Here is a 21,198-nt window from a genome sequence, read left to right as displayed (position 1 = left end):
TGGGGGGCCGTTCTCGTGTCTCTTGTTTCAACTCCCTCCGACTCCCTCAATTGTAGAAAAATGGGGGGAGGGGGGGGGGCCGTAAAAAAGGAAAGTGCCGCCCCTCCGTGAAACACACACGCACGCACGCACGCACGCACGCACGCACGCACGCACGCACGCACGCACGCACGCACGCACGCACGCACGCACACACGCACACACGCACACACACACACACACACTGAGAGGATTGATGACTCAGTGTCTCTGTGGCAGTTATAGTCCTGGTGGTTATAAGTCTTAAGGGCTCTTATATCATCATTTTTGTCATAATCCTGATTTGTGACCTGATTTAAAGCAGATTTTATATTTTATTCATAATAACCAAGAGGTTTATGGCATAGTGTTGCATGTTGTGAATTACTTAAGACTGAATCTTGATTTTTCGGAAACAAACGGCCGCAAAACATGTTCAGTTATTAAAGATACGTGCCCACCTGTTGATGATTTGTAAAGTCTGCTGCTTCTATTGTTTTAGTCCTCGTGTTTATTGTGTACATGTAAGGGACTATTTTTCTGTCTTTTTTGTTGATGAAGCATAATTGTAATAAACAACTCAGTGGATCCAACCGAATGTTCTCGTGTGTTCAGCCGATGATTTCTTGTTTTATTAGTGAATAATGCTTCCATAAATGCCTTAAGAATAATAAGATATTAATCAGAAATTATAAATAAAACAATAAATGTTATTCAGATTTTATTCTGGGACCTCCTCCCTGGGTTTTGGTTGGGAGGGGGGGGAGTGCCTCAGTGTCTCTGTGTCGGTTGTAGAAAGAAACCACAGACAGACGGCCGGACACTCTCTCTCTGTCTCTCTCTCCTCATCTCCCCCTCCCTCCTCGTCTCCCTCTCCTCCCGGTCTCCCCCTCCCTCCCCCCCGTCTCACTCTCCTCCCTCTCCCCCCTGTCTCCCTCTCCCCCCCGTCTCCCTCCACCCCCCCCCCCGTCTCCCTCTCTCCCTCCAGTTTTAGATTACCAGGCGTAAAGAGAAAGAGACCCAACACCAACCCAACCCCACTGAATGAACACATAATGAAAGGTTCCTTCAAGGTAGGTTTGTACAACCTAATTCATCCTTTCACCACAGTGACTAGGGATGGGAATCGAGAACCGGTTCTTGTTCAGAACCGGTTCCGAGTCAACCGATTCCTTGGAATCGTTAGCAAGCCTGCTTAACGATTCCGCTTATCGGTTCCGATCGTGGCAAATGCGTCGTGACGTCACACACACGTAACAGCCAATCAGCGTTCCGCCGTCAAACTCAGTGCAGTGCAGTCCGGGTGAACCGCGGAATGGAGGAGAAAGTGATTGTTGCAGTTTGCGACTCCCGGATCTCTATATATAATAGTATATAATATATTATATACTATATTATAATTGTATATATAATATCACGGCCAACAGCTCTGTCGCCTCCGGATGGCCGTAGCGTGGGGAGCTCTCATAGGGATTGGGCTTCTCGGGGTTTGTTTACCGGCATTGCTATGGTTTCCGGTCTTGTGTGTTCCAACGGTTTATTAGGTAGGCCCATCTAATAAATCTCTGTCTAATCAATGCTTCATTTTGTTTATGTCAGTTTAATTTTGTTACAAGTTGAATGCAAATGAGCACTGTTAGAATTTCAAAAGGCACAAGCTCTTACTTGGCTGTTTTCAGTCTGTGTTTTTAGTTGTATGGCACATAATGATGGCATTTGGGCTTAAAAAGCGAAACATATATTTTTTCGTCTAGACCAATTGATTTGAAAATGTACAATTTCCTAATACTAGAAGCACTTCTGATCAGATATTAAAGAGATGTAATGCAAACAAACACATTTATACTTATTTTCTCACCCAATGAGAATCGATAAGAGAATCGATAAGGAATCGGATCGATAAGCAGAATCGGAAACGGAATCGGAATCGTGAAATTCTTATCAATTCCCATCCCTAACAGTGACTGAATGACTTCACAGAACTGTGCGTGTGTGTGTGTGTGTGTGTGTGTGTGTGTGTGTGTGTGTGTGTGTGTGTGTGCATGTGTGTCTGTTTGTGAGGGTGTTAAATAACCAAAATGCACAATGCTAATGTGTTAAATAGTTAACCGTCTTCCAGGGGTGCGGGCTTAAACCAGTAGAAACAGAGTGAAGCGTTTGAGTGCAGCCGTCAGAGCGGCCATGTTGAGTCAAACCGCGCTATGTTAGACGCTGGGGGGGCCATGACGGGGGTACTGGTTACAACTTGACACTTGACACAGTGTGTGTCTATGTAAGTTCATGTGTGTGTGTGTGTCTGGCCTCGTAGATGGGTGGGTGGGGGGGGGGGGGGGGGGGGGGGGTGGAGGACCTCCAACTATAACATATTGAGAAGTTCAAGGGGATGATTGAAGACACACTGAATATAGTAGTAGAGAGAGAGAGAGAGAGAGAGAGAGAGAGAGAGAGAGAGAGAGAGAGAGAGAGAGAGAGAGAGAGAGAGAGTGTGTGTGTGTCCCTGTCTCCACTAGAGTGCGACAGGGGCACAAATCTAGATCCCTGGTGCAACATGGTGACCAAACAAGAATAGAAAGCCAGGCAAGAGCAAAATAAAAAGGGATAAAAACAATCTGATGAGTAAAAGCAGAAGAGAACAGTGGATCTGGTGATAAAAACTGGTTAAACCAGGGGGGTAGAAGTGGGCTCCCCCCACGGCAATGGGGGGTGGTGAGTGGAGAGTCCTTAGTATGGATTGGTGAGTCTCTGACTCCGTTTGTGTCCCCCAGGTGGTGATAGTCCGGGGGCCCTTCTCCTGAGGCCTGCTGGGGCTCAGTGGGGGCCCGTGATTGGCTTCTCCAACCAACAGGGAAGAGTTCTTCTGTGGTTCTGCTGTGTTCTGGAGGTCTCCTGGGAGCTGGTTCACATGCCCTACTTAAAACACCCCAGGTAAGAGCTTACCAAAGGAAACTAAAAGGAATAAAAAGATAAAAACATTAAACAACTCGGCCCGGCGAAGGTATTTGTCACTTAGCTCGACAAGCTCCTTAAAAAAGTAACCCTATAATTAAATGAATAAAAGTAATAAGAACCCTAATGGCCTAAAAGGATTGCCCTTTGAAAAACTAGGGATGATCAAATAAATAAAAAAGGTATAAAGAGAGGTACCTGACGTTTGGTTGTACAACAACTTCTTCAGAGGCTAGGTAAGGTAACACTCGCAGGTAAGGGTGAGGGTGAGGGTGAGAGTGAGGGTGAGGGTTAGGGTCAGGGTCAGGGTCAGGGAGAGGGTGAGGTTGAGGGTTAGGGTGAGGGTGAGGGTTAGGGTTAGGTTAGGGATAGAGGATCAGTCCATTGACCCCATCTGGTGGTGCAAGGGAAGATAGGCACGGGCATAAGCAACTAAAGATCAACCTGTAACTTTTGCTAATGTCACTCTGCTTGTTGTTTCCAGGAGCAGGTTCTGCTAGTCGGGAGAGTGGTGGAGAACCAAAGGTACAGGCGCCCCCTGGTGGACGACGGGGGGGCTGGCGCTGTCCCAGTGAGAGGCCATTAGGCCTGGTGACTAAAGGGGGGGGGGGGTCGAGGGCGGACATCCTGATATGGGTGAGTTACTAGTAATTGCTGTTGTATCAATGGGTTGGTGAGGACTGAGGTGGGTGGTGTTGGTGGAGGAGCAGCAGTGGGTGTAGTCTAGGTGCTGGGAGGCGTTGGGTGGTGTTGGACCAGCAGTGGGTGTAGTCTAGGGGCTGGGAGGCGTTGGGTGGTGTTGGTGTTGGACCAGCAGTGGGTGTAGTCTAGGGGCTGGGAGGCGTTGGGTGGTGTTGGTGGAGGACCAGCAGTGGGTGTAGTCTAGGGGCTGGGAGGCGTTGGGTGGTGTTGGACCAGCAGTGGGTGTAGTCTAGGGGCTGGGAGGCGTTGGGTGGTGTTGGTGGAGGACCAGCAGTGGGTGTAGTCTAGGTGCTGGGAGGCGTTGGGTGGTGTTGGACCAGCAGTGGGTGTAGTCTAGGTGCTGGGAGGCGTTGGACCAGCAGTGGGTGTAGTCTAGGTGCTGGGAGGCGTTGGGTGGTGTTGGACCAGCAGTGGGTGTAGTCTAGGGGCTAGGAGGCGTTTGGTGGTGTTGGTGGAGGACCAGCAGTGGGTGTAGTCTAGGGGCTGGGAGGCGTTGGGTGGTGTTGGTGGAGGACCAGCAGTGGGTGCAGTCTAGGGGCTGGGAGGCGTTGGGTGGTGTTGGTGGAGGACCAGCAGTGGGTGTAGTCTAGGGGCTGGGAGGCGTTGGGTGGTGTTGATGGAGGACCAGCAGTGGGTGTAGTCTAGGTGCTGGGAGGCGTTGGGTGGTGTTGGACCAGCAGTGGGTGTAGTCTAGGGGCTGGGAGGCGTTGGGTGGTGTTGATGGAGGACCAGCAGTGGGTGTAGTCTAGGTGCTGGGAGGCGTTGGGTGGTGTTGGTGGAGGACCAGCAGTGGGTGTAGTCTAGGTGCTGGGAGGCGTTGGGTGGTGTTGATGGAGGACCAGCAGTGGGTGTAGTCTAGGTGCTGGGAGGCGTTGGGTGGTGTTGGTGGAGGAGCAGCAGTGGGTGTAGTCTAGGTGCTGGGAGGCGTTGGGTGGTGTTGGACCAGCAGTGGGTGTAGTCTAGGTGCTGGGAGGCGTTGGGTGGTGTTGGACCAGCAGTGGGTGTAGTCTAGGTGCTGGGAGGCGTTGGGTGGTGTTGGACCAGCAGTGGGTGTAGTCTAGGTGCTGGAGGCGTTGGGTGGTGTTGGACCAGCAGTGGGTGTAGTCTAGGTGCTGGGAGGCGTTGGGTGGGGGGGGTCCCTCTAGTTGTTTGGCTGGTTGAAGGCCAGGTGTGATAGTAGAGGGGGGAGGAAAACCTGGGGTTAGGTTAAGGGAAAGAGGTGGGAGGGCCAGGAGAGAGGGGATAACGGGAGGTTTAAACGGTAAAGGGAGTGTGTTGGGGTGTCTAAGAGGGGCTAGGGGGACCTGTGGTGGTGTAGGGAGCGGTGGGACGCCCTACTCCCCCTGGTGAGTAGCGGGGGGGTGGGTGGGGGGGGGCCGAGGTGGTTAACAGGGAGTGTGGTGTGGTGATGGAGGATGAAGTCAGTCGCCTGCCGTAGCCTGGTGGGCCCGCATGAGGGCTCTGTCATAAGCCTCATTGTTGAAAGGCCCTAAACCAGTGCTGACGTCCAGTAGGATCCCAGCATAGTGTTCTTCCTCACGAGATATGCAACCAGCCCAGAACCGTGAATGTCGATTCATGGATCAAATATCAGAAAAGGACCGAACGGGATCTTTTCCAGCGGGGAACAGAAGCTGCTTGTGGCGGTCTATGAGGAGTACAAGGATATAATAACTCAAAAAGGGACCACCGTAACCATTCATAGATACAGGGAGGCTACCTGGCAAAAAATCGCCGATTGGTTGAATGCATATTTTAATTGAATATGGACCATGGATGCATAAATAGGGAGCTAGTCTCGAGGTAGCGGGTCGGACTTGCACCCGGTCGTCTGGGGTTCAATCCCCACGCAGTTAGTAGATTAGGAAGGATTACTGGAGAAATCAAAGTACTTTTCATGCCATTTATTTTCCATTTCTTTGAACATTCAAAATTGACTGACCCAGTGCTTAATTTGAAAATGGGAGGTCCAGAAACGCAGAGGGGGGATCGGATCCGGCGACTTAGTACGGGGGTTACAGGTAATGGAACAAAAACAAATACACTGCCTACTGGGGTTGTGGAGATGGACGATGTCATCGTCCGTCGTGATGGCTGACTGACATCAGGATGGAGGGCCACCATCGTGATGGCACGCCCCCTGTCAGACGCACACTTAACCTACTCTCTTATATAGTTAACCTAAATACTTTGTAGGGATGCTCTGTCAATTAAATTGAGAATATAACTGATGCAGATGCATGCTATTTTATATACAGCAGCAGCCTTTGCCAGAGACGTGACGTAGTCTTCCGCGACCTGATCGCATTTCTCGAGGCAGATTACACAGTGAAATGTCGCCAAACTATGACTGTGTGGCTGGAGAAAATGTACGATTCTGTCCTTAGCGGAGAAAGTCCCCATCACCACCGATGCTTGGAAAGCGTTGATTACAGAGTCGTGCGTGACCGTGACTTTTTAACCAACTTGGTTGTGCAGAGTGCGATCCTGCATCCTGCAGATCCGCTCAATACAAGAGAGGCACACTGCGGGAAACATGAACTTTTGTTTCCAAATATTTATTTTAAAAAGTGTGTTTTAGTGTGTACGTTCATTAAATGGATTCATATCTTAAACAAATTCCGTTGCAAAGAGGAGGCGCGCAGGATAAATATCAAAAAGAGTTAGTCAGCCAACGCTGACACATTTAGCCTATTGTAAATTGACATGAGATATTGTAAACGTTCACCATCCTGCTCTGTGATATATATAATTAATTTATCATATAATTTATCATCATTACTATTAACTTGTGTGTGCCGCACACGCATGTGGTCATGCATGGGAACCGTTTGTTCCTCTCTGCTTGCTCATCAGATGCAGTCTGATGAGCAACAATCGCTAGGCTAACCAATTCCCCGTGTTACAGCCATGATAGCAGCTACTGCAGTTGCTACACAGTTAAGTACTATAATACAATACAACACAATACAATACAATACAGAATTCAACGACGAACTCAGGACTTGAACTCGAAACATCCGCTCTACAGGTCAAATGCTAGACCACTCACTCAACTGCTGGTTCATAAATTTGATAGAATACATAGATTTGTATAAAAATGTGTTGAAAAAATATCCACGATAACAATAGATAGCAATTCATTTTATTATTTTATTTGCATCATTTAATCTTAGACCTTTAGTGAAAACTCTCTCACACTCTCTCTCTCTCTTGCTCTCTCTCTCTCAGTTCCTCAAGTACTTCCCCTTCCAACAGTTCGGTGTGTGTGTTTGTGTGTGTGTGTGTGTGTGTGTGTGTGTGTGTGTGTGTGTGTGTGTGTGTGTGTGTGTGTGTGTGTGTATGTGTGTGTGTGTGTGTGTGTGTGTGTGTGTGTGTGTGTGCGTGTGTGTGCACACGCACGCTACCCGTTTTCCCAGAATACATGTGACATGCGCTGAGAGGGGCGGTTCAGCCAAGTAACTTCCTCATCTGAACCGTCCGTCGCAGCGAGGAGCCTTTCTTTCTCCGCTTTGAAAACCTTTCACGTGACATGATTAATGTGTTTCATAAACACTTTAACCTCAGTTTCTTCCCTTACATTTATACTTTTATAACTTTTTACCGTATGGGACGGGACGTATTTTCTCCAGTCTACTATGGATGAGGAGAGAGAGAATAGGGATCCTACCTCTAAGACCGCTCTGTCTGGGGAACATGGCCGTCAGAGCAAAGCTAAGAGGATCTCTCTGTCTGTGACTGACTGCTGTCCATCTCAGAGCTCAGCAGTGATGCATCATGACTCCAACATTAGTCTGAGTAAAAGGTGTGTGTGTGTGTGTGTGTGTGTGTGTGTGTGTGTGTGTGTGTGTGTGTGTGTGTGTGTGTGTGTGTGTGTGTGTGTGTGTGTGTGTGTTTGTTGAAGCCCAGAGAAGCAGGAGAGAGCAGACTCCCCTGGACCCAGCTGTGTCTCCATGAAGAGTGGCTGGTCTATGGAACATCCTAATAGCTTTAAAGATGCAAATGAGTCTGTTGAGAAAAGGTAAGAAATGATTAGAGCTGATGATTTGGGCTGTATTCTTAAATCCAACCAACTCTCTGACCAATCGATTGGTCAATGGTGAAAAGATGATTATAAAAGAATGTGCACGTTGTCTCTAGATCAACAGAATCGACCACAGTGCGTTGTACTCTACCTGCTAGCCTCAATATCACATAAGGGCTGTTAGGAGAAGGTCAGTGGGTTTCAGACCCCTCTCGGTCCGAGTCGACTCGGTTAGGGCAGAGCTTCAATAAGAAGCACTGCAGACAGGGGACGAGCCACGGAGCGTCGGGCAGCGTCGTTTAGAGACGACACAACCGAAGAATTGGGGGGGTTTGTATCATGACCCTACGGACTTCAGTGGGGGTTTCATTCCGTCCGTGCACGGCACCGTCTCAATGAGCAGGTGCGCCTGCAGCCAGAGGGGGCGCCAAAACACCAATTCCCCACACAATGTTATGTACTTCATTGAAAACCGCTACACAGCGCGTTTTTTTTTTTTTTTTTTTTACTGCTCGTGGCGCCCCCCATGTGATTTGGCGCCCCCCACAAATATGGCACCCCGGGCGGCTGCCTGGTTCGCCCGTGCCTAAAACCGCCACTGATCAGATATATTAAAGGCACCCAGTGCAACTTTATTTAAACATTCAATGAAAAAGAAACATTAAATTTCTAGTCTTTTTTACACGTAGTAAGTTTCAATAACTCCATACCATTACATATCGACATTCATGGAGCAAAGATGAGACGTCGTTGTGTGGTGAGAACTGATAGAAAATCGTAAACAACAACAATCGCCGGTGGGGAGAAGCCATTTTTCCATTGCCTGGAAGCCTGCTTTATTTATTGTAGGTTACAAAAAATAAAGAAAATGGCGGCATTGTTGTTGTTATCGATTTTCTATCAGTTCTCACACCACAACGACGTCTCATCTTTGCTGCTTGAATGTCGGTATGTAATGGTATGGAGTTATTGAAACTTACTACGTGTAAAAAAGACTAGAAATGTAATGTTTATTTTTAAGCCTCGAAAGTTGCACTGGGTGCCTTTTAAGAAAAAAGTACTCATAGCTTACCATTTTAGCTGATCTGCCCACAAACTTACTCTACACTTTGCATGCTTTTTTGTCGTCCTTTTTAACCAAATGCTGCCAGATCGATGACTTTGTTGGAATCAATGAGTTAGTAGCGGAGTAAAGGTTCAGTAAGTTAGGACTAGCGGTCTTCCTTATGGGCCAGTTCAACGTTAAGAAATCCAGGGGCTTGACCTCTTGTCTTATAAGTCTTATCGTTTATTAAACCATATGATTATTAAAACAGAAACTACGGAGCCTTCAACCTTATTTGTATTCATAATTAATGTTATTTCTAACACAATATAGCCCGTCACTCAAATATAAAACACATCGGTCTGCATTTGTCCCTTCAGGCCCTAAAATAATGGATTAAGAAGCTCTTTGTTCTTATTAAAGGAACACCAGCCATTGTCCGACTAAAGACAATTTGGTCCAACAAGTGCATATCCATTAACCCGTCAACCAACCAACCAAAACTTGACAGCCCTAGAGATTATAAAGGTACAGCTTCTATCAAACATCCATAAATCCTGGTTCTTGTTTTCTAGAAGAGTCCAGCAGCAGAGTAAATCACCTGGCATGGATGGATTTCCGGTCGAGTACTATAAGCAATTAGATATATAGATATCTTTGCCCCAATATTAAAAGGGGTATATAATGAAGCATTCACATTAGGTTCTCTCCCTCCAACATTCTACAACGCCTTGATATCTGTTATACCTAAAAAAGACAGAGATCCAACAGACCCTGCTAATTACAGACCTTTGAGTTTGATAAACCTTGATTGTAAAATTTTAACTAAGATCTTGACTTTACGTCTGGAAAGTGCATTACCAAGCATCATACACCCTGACCAAGAAGGATTTATGAAAAATAGGTTGTCTACAGACAATATGAGAAGACTATTACACTTGATATGGTCCAACAGGACAGGAAGAGACCCGGTCGTTGGCCTCTCACTTGATGCTGAGAAGGCATTCGACCGGGTTCAATGGGAATTCTTGCTTGCAGCTCTATCACATTTTGGATTCGGACAAACATTTATTGGCTGGATTAAAACCTTGTATAAAAGCCCAAAGGCAGCCGTGATGACTAACGGGATAATTATCACTCTATTCAACCTTACCAGAGGAACTCGTCAGGGCTGCCCTTTATCTCCATTATTATTTAATATCGTATTGGAGCCGCTGGCTATTTCGATTAGGGCCAATGCAAATATTAAAGGAGTGGATGGAGGCGGGAAAGAGCACAAATTGTTATTGTACGAGGATGATATTTTTATGCTGGTAAAAGACCCATTGAATTCGACGCCCCACTTCATGGACAAAGATTAATCGGACAAAGTCGGAATTCATGACTATTACGGGATTACTCAATTCAAATTTAATGACAAACTTTGGTTTTAAATGGGTACCAAAAGGGATGAAATATTTGGGAATAAAACTAAGCCAGGTTGTGGAAATAATGCCAGCATTTAACTTTGAAGCAGTACTACAAAAAATAAAAACTAATTTAGATAAATGGGGGAAAATTAATCTGACATTATGGGGAAAGGTTAATCTTATAAAAATTGTGATTTCTCCACAAATCAATTATATACTCATGATGGTACCAGTTACTATATCCCCTCAGATTTTCAAACGATATGACACAATAATTAAAGACTTTTTATGGGGAAGGAAAAGACCCAGAATTAAGCTTAGCAAAGTGTGCTCACCTAGAGACAAAGGCGGACTGGGATTGCCAGACCCAAGAATGTATTACATCTCTTTCGAAATGGCCAAAATAACCAGACACTGGAATAAATATAATACATTAGAATGGGTTGCGATTGAAAATAAGTTGGCACTCCCTTTTCCACCTATTGATAGACTCTCCCAGTGTTCCCTTAATTTACCCAATCCTATCATGGCACACCACAAAGAGATATGGACCAAGGTACATAAAATGTTTAAATTGTCACATTGTAAGCAATCCTACTCATCCTTATGGTATAACTCAATGATTAAAATTGGAAAGACGTCAGTATTTTGGAAGAAGTGGCATAGTAGTGGTATATGTAACATTGCTGATCTATTTGAAGATCATGTGTTTGTATCATACTCAGACTTGGTGAGAAAATATAAGCTCAAGGGAAAAGACAATTTTTGGAAGTACCTTCAAATCATGAGCTGTATTACCTCCAAGAGTAGTCAGTACAGAGATGGGAACCACATCATGGATTACTTCAAACTACCTGGGGAGTGCAAACGAGCTTCTATGTTTTATAGGAAAACCAACCAATAGGCTCTGTGCACAACTCTAGAAGCGAACGTCCGGTGTCGCCAGGTGTCGGCATACTAGTTTCCGGTCTACTTCCCGCATCAGTTACCACGGCAACTAGAAATAGTAAAAAGATGGAAAACCCAACCAAACAACCGAAATGTAATGTTCGAAGACTGCACAAGCTTCAACGGAGTGAAGGCGGATCAAACCAACACTGCTGTGTACCGTTGTGCTCAGCTTCCAGCCGGTATAATGGCAGTTTAAGTTTCCACCGCTTCCCAAAAAACCCAACTCTTCGGGCGCAGTGGATCCAGAAGATCAGGAGGACGGGGTTTGAAGTCACAAATCACACGAAGGTGTGCAGTCGGCATTTCGACAACGCGTTGATCAAATCAACTGGAAAAGGGTTACGGGTCCTTTTGCCCAACTCAGTGCCTTCTTTGTTCAACTGGAACAACTTCGTCGCAAGGCAAACACGGGCTGGTGTGTGGGAGCGAAGAGAGAGACCGGCGAGTCCCGAGCCTTGCTCCGACCCCGAAGAGCCTGAGGCTGAGCTACCCGTTCCGATGGTCTTAGACCATGAGTACAGTGCTAGTAGTACAGTATGTGTTGACCGTGAGCACTACAGTGCTATGCAAAAAGAGATTGAGGTCCTCAGACAGCAGGTCCAGAGCTACCAGCTGCATGTTAGATTTGGGCTCGAGCGGTTTGCTTCTTCCCCAGAAGACATCCGCTTCTACACCAGGTCTATAGATTTTTTTATTGTTGTAGAATAAATTAATGTTTTCTGGGTATGTTTTTAAAATACGTGAAAAGCTCTCAAACAAAGCATAACAAGTTCCTGTTTATATGTCACTGGCTTTAGTTGAAAGCGTAGAGCGTGTTTTTTGGATAACACTTTATCAACTAGGCTATATTGGGCACTAATACCATGCACTAACACTTTAATTTCTGAAGCAAACTTGATATAATTCAGACAAACATGCGAGATCATTTACTAATTTTAATGTGTTGAATATAAATAAAACACTTTATTTTACATTAACAGTGTGTATTTGTGTGATGTATTTTTAAATAGATTTCCATCATATGAGCATCTGATGGCATTCTGGAAACTAATCGAGACAGCAACGAGCAAAATGATTAGGGTCACTAAAACCAACAGAAGTTATGCCACAAGCACAACTACTGAAAGCCCTTTAACCAGACCAACTGTAAAGGTACGGCCACACCAAACGCGTCACCTGCGTACCACGCGTATAAAATCGGCAATTTTTCCATAGGGAAGCATTGGTGTACGCGCGTATGAGGTGCGTACATGCGTATCATGCGTACCAAGCAACATTTTACTCGCTGTAGGGGCGTATGAGGCGCGTATATATACGCGAGGAGTTCAAAAAATTGAACTTTTTACGATCATACGCGCCGCAATAGCCAATCAGCGTTGAGCTTGACCCGACGTCACTGGCAGAGAGACGGAGAGGACAGAACCGCAATGGAGGACCAAAACCTCATCTTCGCAGTTTGCAGCCGTCCTGTCCTGTACAACACCAGGATGGTGTCGTACCGGGACAGGAACAAGAAGGAGAGGGCGTGGGTCGACGTGGCCGAGGATACTGGCTGTCCTGGTAAGATCAGTGAATAATGTGTGTGTGTATTTTGCTTGGCTTCAGCTATCGGTTGTGTTCTACTATGAAAAAAGTTAGCGCCGGTTAGCGGTAGCAACAGTTAGCAGTAATATTAAGTGATACTACTACAACAGACTGTCCCGCTTGTCAGGTTACACAACTTAATATGTATATATGTTCTTGTCAGTGGACGCATGTCGCAGGAGGTGGAAGTCACTCAGGGACAGGTACATGAGACACAAAAAGAGTGAAAAGGCGGGGAAAAAGAGCGGGTCAGCGGCAGGGACAGCGACAAAATGGAAATTCGCTGGGGTCCTGTCCTTCCTCGACCACTTTGTCACCCCGAGGGAGACCAGCAGCAATTTACTTCAGGGGGCAGAGGAGGTCGAGGAGGACAGGGCTCCAGATACTTCGCTGTCAGGGGCAGGAGAAGATGAGGAGCTTGAGGAGGCAGCAGCAGGGCCATCCCACAGAGCAGGTTTGTTGACAAGTGAAGACACGTACAGCTTTGGCCACAGGAACGGTTTACAGTGCGGCACGATTCTGTCTATCTTTAATGTGCTGTAATATCGATCATGCATGTATCATCCAAGCAAAAAAAGTATTCTTTCTCAATAACATAGACCACCCCAGTAGTGAGTCTGACTCGGAGGACGCTGCTCCTGCTCCTGCTCCTGCTCCTGCTCCTGCTCCTGCCCCTGTCCCTGCCGCTGGCCCTTCCCGTGTACCTGTCCCTGAGGCTGGCCCAAGACCACAGAGCGGTATGTACAGGACAAAGATGTATAGCATTAATTTCAGGGGTTCAACTATGTTTATGGCTAACCGTTTAAGCTTCAACTGATAAGAAGACGGTTTATGGATTACTACTAGTGCCGTCAAGCAATTTAAAAAATTGATCAAATTAATTACAGGCTCTGTGATTAATTCATCTAAATTAATCGCATACCAATACAACACTTTTATGCCTGTTTATAAACAGCTGTATAGCCTACCGTTTGTTTCTCTCCCTTCTCTCTCTCTCTCTCTCGTAACTTCTTGATCCTCCCCTGATTAATCGAAATTAACGCGTTAATTTGACAGCCCTAATTAATACTATAAGTTAAAGTTACAACACTTCAAACCAAACACACATGCATGTTCAATAGGCTTTTCACTAACTTACAAATTATGGTGTTTTACATTCCATACAGGGACGAAGAGGAAGAGAGCCAGGGTACCGGAGGGGGACCCCAATATGAAAACAGCCATCCTCCAGGCCCTGGAGAGGCAAAACGCTGTGCCTCCCCCTACCCCGCTCTCCGGGAATGAGCACTTTGTATTGGGCCTAGTTCCTTCCCTGGAGAGATTGCCACCTGAAGTACTGGAGTACGTCAAATTCCAAATTCGAAAGGTCATATTTGACAACTCTAATTTCACACTTAATTTGGAACCTGTTTAAGCTTATTAGCTGGTGGTGGTGACAATCTCTCCAGGGAAAGAACTAGGCTGATGTCACTGTTCATTTGTTATTGTTCCGTTATGTTTAAATTTTATTGTTCTTATGTTATTTGTTATTTATATAATTATTTTTTTAATAAAATAGTTCTCACAACTCTTCTCTCAATATATGATTTTAAGATCTAGCATGCATGGACACAAATATACATTTTTAATAACACTACTTAATTGAACAATTTTAATAACAATTTAATAATAATGAAGGAATCCCTTTGGTTTTGTGTGGGTGGCTCTTAAAAGAGCCGTTTTGGGGTTGTTGTGCACTGCACTATACGATGGTGTCATGCCACGAGAGGGTCCCTTCTGCAGAGAAGTAGGAGGTGAAGGTCTCGCGGATCCGGATGGCCTCTCTCCCAGCGTTGTTGGCAGCCACTCTCCCCAGCCCTGGCAGAGGCAACGCCACACCAACAGGGAGGCAATCTCTCACTGCTGCTGTTGGTGCTGTTCTGCGGAGGAGGTTGTGGAGCACACAGGTGGCCTTGACGCATCTCTCCGCCAGCTCAGGACGGACCTCGATGACCCTCCGGTAGAACCGCCACTGGGAGGAGAGGATGCCGAAGGCGTTCTCAACCACCAACCGAGCCCGGGACAGTCGGTAGTTGAACACGCGCCGCTCTCGGGGGAGGATGCGTCCGGGGAATGGCCTCATGAGGTCGGTCCGTAGCGGAAAGGCCTCGTCCGCTACAAACACATGAGGCAGGGGTCCTCTCTGCGCAGCCGCTGACAGTACTCTGTCAGCAGGGAGCTTGAGATCGCCAGCTCGGAGGGCCTGACCAAACACAGAGTTGGCCAGAATTCCTCCATCACTGGTTCTCCCATAGCCCCCCACATCGATGATGCGGAAGCACTTGTCTGCGTCGACAACTGCCAAGAGAACAATGGAAAATGTCCCCTTGTAGTTGAAGAACTGCGAACCGGAGTTCGCAGGGGCCTTCAGAACAACATGCTTCCCATCGATGGCACCGCAACAGAGAGGGAAGTTCCACTGCTCCTCGAACTGCTGCGCAATCAGCCTCCAGACCTCGGTAGTGGGCACAGCCATGAACTCCTCCACCAGGCAGTCCCATATAGCCGTCACCCCTTCGGACACGATGGAAGCCACGGTGGAGGCCCCGACCCGGAAGCTGGTGGCTATCGTCCGGAACGAATCGCCAGTAGCCAGGAATCTGCAACACATGAATAATTTATTGTAGCCTTATTGAGAATTTTAGTTGTATACCAAATATGTAGGCCAATTATCTTGCTGATATCACTGCACAGGTATATGTCTTGACTAGCGATTTGCATCAGCTTATTTTATTTTCAAAAGCATGACAAGGAGGTCAAGAATGAATATGTTGGAGCCATGATGCATTTATTTATTTTGTTTATATAAAACTCAGGTGACATGCATGTATATGAAGATTTGCGTTTAGGTTGAAACCATAGATAATATATAAAAACACTGTTGAAACACTGGGTGGAGCATTGACAGCATTGGAAATAGATGTATGCACTATCAGAACACGCGCCCAAACAATTTCTCCCCGTTGTGTATATAGTTTTTGACTACAGAATGTGCTGATTGTTATAGAGTAATTAGGCTATGAAACCGCAACTTACCGGAGACAGATAGACAGGCGCTCCGCAGCTGATATGGAGCGCCTGTAGTTGGTGTCCTGACGGGAGATCCTGGCACCAACCCGGGCTAGCAGGTCATCGAACTGGGCCCGACTCAGTCGAAAGTACCGCTGAAACCGGCCGTCATCCAGGCGGAGTTCTTGGAGCAAGTGGTGAAACTCACCCAGCTGTGGCCGTCTCCGGAGGATGTCGTGCACCCAAAGACGACGGCGTTTGCGTTTGCGACGGTCCTCGGACTCCTCGGACTCCCACAGCAAATAAAGCGCAGCGATGTTGGCGATGCCAGCCATGTTTCAGCAAAAGAAAAATGGCGGGGGGGGGGAAGTTTTGGGCGGTCTCATCTACGCGCGTATGCGTACGCGCGTATCTGACCATTTTTGACACAAAATGGTCAAGCAACATTTTCGCTGCGTCACGCACGTACATGGTACGCGAGGTACGCGCTTGGTGTGTTCGCAGCTTTAGTATAGGCCTACCACCACACATGCACACACACACACACACACACACACAATGGACATATAATAGTGAAGATAGACATAGCCATCATAATGTTTTCTACACAGTGAAAAAATAAAGTAGCCATAGGACGTCGCCATGTAATGGCTGACAGAATGAAAAGTATGCTTCTAACAATTAACATTCATACAACATTTATCCATCCAGAAACTGCAGCCAATAGATGAGCTATTCCTGTTCCTCATGTATCTGTCCACCGGCTGCACCCAGAGGGAGCTTAGTCACAGATTTACAATACACAGGGCAACAGTGAGTCGGATCATCGTGACATGGGCCAACTTTCTGTACATCTTACTGGGCTCCGTGGCTATCTGGATGTCACCAGAAGCTGTGAAGGCCCATATTCCACAGGAATATGCAGGCTACAGTGACACTCAAGTCGTAGTTGACTGCACGGAGCTACGATGCCAAACACCATCATCCCTGCTCCTCCAGAGTGAAGTTTTGTCACAGTACAAATCTCACTGCACCTTCAAGGCCATGGTGGGAATGTCCCCGCATGGAGCCCTGACATTTGTGTCAGCCTTATTCGAGGGGTCCATGAGCGATAAGGAGGTGTTTCGACAGTCAGGCATAACATCCCTCCTCACACCTGACATGGCCATCATGGTCGACAAGGGGTTCTTGGTGGATAGCCTTGTGCCCGGGACGGTCCATCGTCCTGCCTTCCTCTCCAAGAGGACCCAAATGCCGGAGGTGGACGTCCTACAGACGCAGTCAATTGCACGTTTGAGGGTCCATGTGGAGAGGATGATAAGGAGAGTAAAGGAGAACAAACTCTTTGATTCAGTGATCCCTCTCTCCATCACAGGGAGCATAAACCAAATTTTTACTGTGGCATGTCTACTATCCAATTACCAGAATGGACCTCTGGTCAAGAGATGGAGACAGGAAAATTTGACCTAAGGCTAGCTATTGGTCTTTGCAGTGCTCATCATAGCACCGAAGGTCTAAGTTGATAAATAATCAAATCACTTTTTTTGTCTCAAAAAATCATTTAAAGTTTTAATTAATTGTGTATTTATTAACTTATTAACTATATTATACTTATTAACTTATTATACTTATTAACTTATTAACTATATTTACTTACTATATTTATTAACTTATTATACTTATTAACTATATTTACTTACTATATTTATTAACTTATTATACTTATTAACTTATTAACTATATTTACTTACTATATTTATCAACTTATTATATTTATTAAGTTACACTATATTTATTAACATATTCACTTCATACACCTTTAATATATTTACATACCAAACAATATTGGACTGGAATATCATCTCAATATTGTAACATTTGATTAATCAATTAATGTGTATTTACAAAACCTTGTTTGTCAACATTACAGACATTTCTGTAAGTAAACATGGAAATAAAACCTGTCTACTCTCTCTCTCATCACATCCAGTACTTCACTATCTCTAAATACTCTCTCAATTAGCATGTCTTCTTCTGTTGAAATGACAAAATCACACCAATTCATGCCAGTTATTAGCATTTGTCCCTGCACTTGCCAGTAATACGCATGTGTTTTCTTCAATGATAATTTGCCTGATGTCATTTTGAGGTAAGGGCAGTCAACATAGCTTTTAACATTTGGGCACTTCATTTCTATCAGACCAAAGGGACATGGCTCTGAAGGGTCAAACACCAAGCCATCTGGAGATGCCCCAAGCCAAGGGGTGTCTGGGTGGATTACAAAACCACAGGGGTAGTGGTTGACCCTCTTCATTTGGCAATATTCCCAGATAGCATCTGCCTCCAATTCGAGGCCCCTTTTCATGGCTGCTGTCTGACGGGTACCTCGTAATATTCGGTCAGCTAATCCCTCTTCAGAGCTACCTCTGACATGGCATATCTCTCGGAGATTTGATGCAGTTAGCCTAGGCCTCCTTAGCTGATGCCAAACAGTGCATGTACTTTGCTCTCTGGTTGCACACTCAAACTTGTGGGCCATATCCCAGGTGACCTCCAAACTCTTTAAATGTAGCTGTTCTGGTGCTGTACACACTAACATGCAAGAGGATGGCTGCAGTTGGTACCCAAACAGAGGCAGAGATGGACGTGGTGGAGCAACATGGAAGGAGAGGTCATTGCTTGCTGTTGCTGGCTGCTGGTAAGACAGGGGACTACCAACTTGGACCTTGCCAAGGGCAGAGTCAACCAGTGAAATATCACTGCTGATGCCCATGCTGCAAATCATTGGTGCTTCAGCTGCACCAAAATCCCTATAGGCCTCTGTCACCCGGAGGACAGAGAGATCAGGGAGGTCCCCATGGAGGGCTTTGTAGAGTGTGCTCCTGTGTGGATAATATAACTTGCTTTATATCAGGGTGTATATAGTTTTCATTCAAACATTCATGTAGCTTATGAAATTATTCTACAATTCTCAGCTTTTACCTTACACCCTCTGTTGTTGTGGTTCTACATTTAGGTTTTGCCGATAGCACAGCCATCTTGTCCACAGGGCCTGGTTTTACACCCTAACAGATTATGCAGGATTATGTTTAGAAAAAAACCTGCAACAAGTGTGTGTGTGTGTGTGTGTACACACATTTATATATAGACACACAAGTCCATATGCTTTTTTTATTGTCTTGCCAAAGTTCTAGGCTTGTGCCACTGTTGTTCTCCCTCAGTACAGCTTAGAAAAGGGGGTACCACTGGCACCTTCAGCTGTGAATAATGTGCTGACTGAAACAGCAGAGCAACCCAGTGGTTGCACAATGCTGTTCCAGCCACACACGAGCAACTGTGGTGCGTCATTTCAACAGGCATGGAATCTTTCAGCACAACCTGCAAATGTAAAATGTTACAGTTAATACTTTCCAGAATGCCATCAGATGCTCATATGATGGAAATTAAAAATACATCCCACAAATACACACTGTTATTGGAAAATAATTCTCTCAAGTTTGCCTCAGAAATGACTGTTAGTGCATGGTATTAGTGCCTAATATAGTTGATAAAGTGTTATCCAAAAAAATGTATTTATTGTTCTCTCTAGGCAAAAAAAAGGAAAAGGATAAAGCTCGCTCACTCATTGGTTAAGACGTCATGATACTTTAGTGAGTGACGGATGCATAACCAACCACATTTTGCTATTCTAGTGGGTGGGACAAAAAACCTCGCTCCACGCTTTCAACTAAAGCCAGTGACATAAACAGGTCAGTGCGTGCGAAGTGTGAAATTATTACTGCTCATGCTTCAGCATTGCCATTTCTAAGATGTGATTTCGAATCGAAAATAAGGACAAATAATCCCAGGATGAAAATGATCACCAGCATAAGGATTAATGTTTGAGGATTTTACTGCACACCTGCTACCTACGGTGAGTTGAAAAAAGTCGGTGGCAGAGTAAACTAGCTCAATGTGCATCACTGATTTTGTATGGAGACATATATGCTATTTGATATCCAATACATTTTAGTGGAGTTTGAGGCAATGTGAAGCTGGTGTGTTTGTGTGTGTGCGGCTCGCGTGCCTGCACTGTGTCGGGGCCGTGGTGGGCGCTCTCGGCTGGAGCTTTCTGCTTGTTGTGGTGGCTGACGAGGAAAGTGCGCTTGTGTGTACATTTGTGCTGTTTTTTTTAAATATACATGTTTGTATTGATTAGTTGATTAAACATATGACCTCAGCTAAATCCCCCCACGGACACTGTTATAAAAGAAACAGGCGTATAACGGTTTGTTTATAACGGTTGGTTTATCGCTAGCTATAACATACACTCAAGCTGTGAGGCTTCTCTGATTTCTTCATGGACCTGTGGCACAATGCTCGGATAATCACCTCCGATGTTCCCTCATCTTTGCTAGACACTAAAAAATGTACACACGTTAGTACTGTTAGTACAACATCGGACAGTTAAGTGTTTTAAATACAGAAAAACATTTTGTCGCTAACAAATGTTCACTAAAAAGCCGGTAGTCTGTTACCTACCCTCAAAGTTATGCAAATAACTCGAAATATAGAGTTTAAATCCCTTTTCCCGCTTGCTTGTAGGTGCAAGGGAACTAGCACCAACAATGCGGTGAACATCGTTGACATTTATTGTCGGTAGGTCTTGGAGACATCTAGAAAAGCCAGACAGCCTTGCTAGGACGCGTCCTTGCTAGTCGCGTCCTATGGAGATGAGACTAGAGTGCTAGCTCGAGTGCTTCCTAGCGTTTGTAACGTCGGACTTTGGGAACGACTTGGTAGTGTGGAAGCGCTTCCGCTTCCGCTTTTTAATACTGCGTGTCCGCTTGTAAACACATGTGCGCTTATGAATAAAACATGGCAGCAATCAAGCTGATCGATATTTATTTGACTTTTGTCTGTTATGAATGCGGTCATGTCTCCTTCGCATGGAGCCTCTTTGGGGAAGTCACAAAAGCTTTGTTGTGGTTGATCGAATTGTCTTTATTAAAAGGAAAATCCATTCAATTTTTATAAAACTAAGTGAAATTGTCTGAGAACTTAATTCATGCATCACATTTACAGTACGGTTGATTACTATTATTCAGGGGGAAAAAGACAAAGAAAGAGATGATAATATATCATATAAAATACAATTAAATACGTTCATTAAAAATTACAAACATTGCAAATGATCGGTTGTGCATTAATTTTACAACATTGGATAGTGGCACTATCCCTTCCACCGGTAAACAAATGTTTGTGCGCCACCCTAAGGCGCACAAAAGCCTCCGTTTGCTGGGCTGACCCTAAAAAAAACGATTCAACACAAACATAAATAAGTATACATAAATAATGTAATCTTGTGAGAGATTAAATTGACATTGGTGACAGTGGTGTTTAACACCAGCTACGTCCATGCAAAATATAGCAACGTATCATTAAGTTGCAAAAACGTTTGAAAAGTGGCACAGGTCTTTAGGCTTGATTAT

At 45.3% G+C, this 21,198-nt stretch overlaps 1 long non-coding RNA gene across 1 annotated transcript in view; it reads right to left on the bottom strand.

Moving 5' to 3' along the window:
- The window catches only part of LOC132453356 (uncharacterized), a 36,017-nt gene that overhangs the window by 256 nt on the left and 14,563 nt on the right, over positions 1-21,198 (bottom strand). The gene's annotated exons all lie outside the window — the stretch shown is intronic.

Source organism: Gadus macrocephalus, chromosome 3, assembly GCF_031168955.1.
Source record: "Gadus macrocephalus chromosome 3, ASM3116895v1".
Classification (NCBI taxonomy): Eukaryota; Metazoa; Chordata; class Actinopteri; order Gadiformes; family Gadidae; genus Gadus; species Gadus macrocephalus.
The sequence above is the reverse complement of the archived record's forward strand: the minus strand, read 5'-3'. Positions and strand labels throughout refer to the sequence as shown.